Source organism: Alligator sinensis, unplaced genomic scaffold (assembly GCF_000455745.1).
Source record: "Alligator sinensis unplaced genomic scaffold, ASM45574v1 scaffold752_1, whole genome shotgun sequence".
Lineage (NCBI taxonomy): Eukaryota > Metazoa > Chordata > Crocodylia > Alligatoridae > Alligator > Alligator sinensis.
Window position 1 is genome coordinate 629,501 of NW_005842000.1, and position 3,317 is coordinate 632,817.

Genomic DNA, 3,317 nt, shown 5'->3' on the forward strand with positions numbered 1-3,317 from the left:
AATGAGTTGGGTCAGAAAGTAGATGCAAGAAGGGGCACAATTTTCTACCCTAATGGTTAGGGCACACTTTGGAAGGGGGGAGTCCTAGGCTCTGGCCCCTCCTCTCGGGGCTGTTATGATGTTATCCAATAGTTGTACATGGGATTTTCCTTTTCTATGTCAGGGAGTGCTGTCCTGTAGTAGGGCTTCTAGGTGCACTACCAGCTCAGTTGGAAATGTTCTGGGGGTACAAGTCCCCTGTCCAGGTCACCCCAAATCTCTGTCCATACTGCTGGCCATTTCATATGAAATATTTATTGGCTCCAGCCATTAATTCCTCTGAGAGACATTTGCCACGTGGGCCAATAGCAAATCACCTCTTGGCACCAGGATTTCAGTGTGTAGTCTACTCCCCTGAGTGTAAAATAGGGACATGCCTTAGCTATGTTGGTGCATAAACTGGTTAAATAGTGATGCGGCCTATGCAGGCGTGTAGGTCTCATGTAAAGCACAGCAATGAAACTTTTTCAGTGTCACACAGGACTTCACAGATATTGTTTTATTGAGAGAACTGATCAACCCAAAGGGCCAGTGGGAGAAAGGAGCCTAAATACCACTACAAATCTCAGCCTGCAAACACGGAAAAAGCCCAGAGAAGCTTTGCTGGCTAGGAATTATGTTATAAGAGGTGGTATAATTATAGCGTGGCCTTGGAAGGAGGGTGTCCCACATAAACTAGCTAATCATTTCCCTCGGCGCACATTTTTTTACTGTGCAACTAAAAGCATGGTATTGAGCACTGGAATGTACTACAAGCAAAATCATTGGGCTATTTTATTTCTAGGAAGTTGATCACCTTATTTTTCTGTTTTTTAAAGAACCACAACTTAATATTTGAGATACAGCAGTTGCCTTCATATTACATGGTACAAAAAAAAAAATCTAGGAACGGTATAATAGACCCTAAAATGAATATATTCCCAATGTCCTTGGACTGCACGATCGCCATTTTTATTGTAGACCGGTGATTTCCCAAAATCATGCGTGCAATCGTTTGGTTGAAATTCATAACTAACTTGATTCTTATTTGAGCAAGATCTGAGGCTAGCAAACCACGAAGAAATGTTATATTGCAGAATGCAACAAGCAGAGGTCTCTCTAGCAAAGGCATTGTTTTACAAAATGATGGATGTGCATATTTATTTGCTCTGTGCCTTCTATGTCAGGTTTGTCATATTTCCTCAAATTACTAGTTAAACCAAGGTTTTGTGTTTTGTTTTGTTTTTGTAACTCCTGAAGCCTTCAGGCTCAACATACCTTATAAAAATCAAGCTGTAATTTATCTGCTCCATAGATCAAGTGCAACAATAATCGCTCCGGAGTCTGAGCTCGGTTCTGATGTCTGGCTTTGTTGCCGTCGATGTATGAAGTGCGCAAGGAGCGGTCTGATTTTCATACTCTGCAATAAACCTGCAACGCAGAGAGAAACCAAACATGTATTTGAATTAAACTGTAGAAACAGGACCTAGGGAGTCACAGGGAGTGTTATGTACACATTATGCGATGGCAGAGGCACTATTTTCCAGCAGATGGACATTGTATCTGCTGTATATTATGCATATAGATCTAGCACAGGGAAGCTGGAATAGTATAGCACTTCTCAGCCTGGACTTATGCCGGTTAAAACTGCTCATATATAAATTTGCACTTTGCAGAGGCAAACATCTGCACGCACACTGGCACATGCAGATACCAACTAAATAGCTTTGTATCTACCAACACCGAGGACGTCAGTGAAGCAATCGCTCCCACCAAACACATTGCTCTGCGGGTGCGTTGGAGGGGAAGGTTTAACACTCATGTACATACATGAAAAGGCTGAGAGCAAACGTAATAATTTTTGCAAGTGTTTTCCCCTGCAAAGTAAGGGCACAGATTGCTGTGTGTACTATTTCATTCACACACAAGTGGAAACTGGATGAAAGCCCTTCTAAAGATAATGCCCGAATCCCCATATTTAGGGCAACTTAAAAGTATTTCCCTGTCTCTGTCACTAAATTATCATGTGATATAACAAACCTCATCTCGCTAATGTTTATGGAGCACTCTCAGGGCGAGGGGGCTATCTAAAAAGATTGATGGACTTCATGTAAAGTGAGGTGAAGAGGCTTGTCAGTGTGGCATTATTTCCTTTTTTTCCTGAATGAATTAATAAGCACTGAAATGCAGTAAAAAAACTATTACCCTCAGATAATGTTTGCAAAAGATAGTCTTTTAGTGCTTATGATATGTAATGGTGATGATGAGTGTGATGTTGAGACCCTCATTTTGCAAAGGAAGTTTCTTTTTTAAATTAGGTATGTTTTTCAGCATCCCCTTTTACTCCACAAACAGTAATGTATAATGGGGTAAACTTTCAGCAAAGCTTTATGTTGCGTCTTCAGTCTGAATCATGGAAGAAACTTTGAATTAGCCCCTCTTTCACCCCAGATTTCCTTCTTGCTGATTTAGAGTCTTTAGAGTGAGTTATGACGTTTTAAAAACTGAAAATGCAGTCACACACAGTCATGAATAGATCCAGAAGTCTGGACGAAGAGATTAGTAGATCCTGGAGCAGAGTAATAAGGCTGCAGGGAAGACGGAAAAACACACAACCTGTGTGCCATGCACCGTTAAAAGTACGGGTCGGCAAATGTTCGTGGCAACTAAACAGTCGCAGAGGGACTCATTCTGAATTTGCTCATGCCAATGTCAAGCCAGTGATTTCAGTGCAGATACCTCGGAAGTGCAGCACCCGAATCAGAAATCTAAAGCAATCCATGAAGCTAGTCTTGGACACCTTGCAGACGTATAGTAACAGCGCAGGATGAATGCTGAAAACATATTTTGGTCAATGGGTCTTTCCCATTGTTTGCCCCAGTCAGCTGAGCTCAGAGCTCAAGTGCCGACAAACACTTCCAGGCTCAGCTCCAAGCATTATCCTGTGCAAAAGGGCTGTTTTCATGTGGAAGGATGGCCATGGCTGTGGCCACGTGGCTGTGGCTGGCTCCAGACCTTTGCATGTCCGAAGCTGGACCAGATTTGTGCAATCTGCACGATGGTGAGATAGTGGAGGAGGTTATTTTTAATGCTTTGCTTTCACATAAAAGAAAAGACGCCACCTAACGCACATCTTGTCCTTGCTGTGTGCGGAGCCAGGCAGGAACTAGTATGGCACCAGGATGAAATCCTAGCCCTATTGAAGTCAGCGGCAAAACTTCAGTGGGAGGGGGATTTCCTCTCGGAAACTCACCCTTCTTGCCATTTAAAATGTGCTGGTTAGCCAAATTGCAGGGAAA

General features: G+C 42.6%; 1 long non-coding RNA gene across 1 annotated transcript in view; it reads right to left on the minus strand.

Moving 5' to 3' along the window:
* Window positions 1-1,234: 1,234 nt before the first annotated feature.
* Window positions 1,235-3,317, minus strand: part of LOC102373383 — a 176,620-nt gene continuing 174,537 nt past the window's right edge. The window contains exon 4 of the long non-coding RNA XR_003093580.1: window positions 1,235-1,449. This is a non-coding gene — a long non-coding RNA (uncharacterized LOC102373383). The remainder of the gene's footprint in view (window positions 1,450-3,317) is intronic.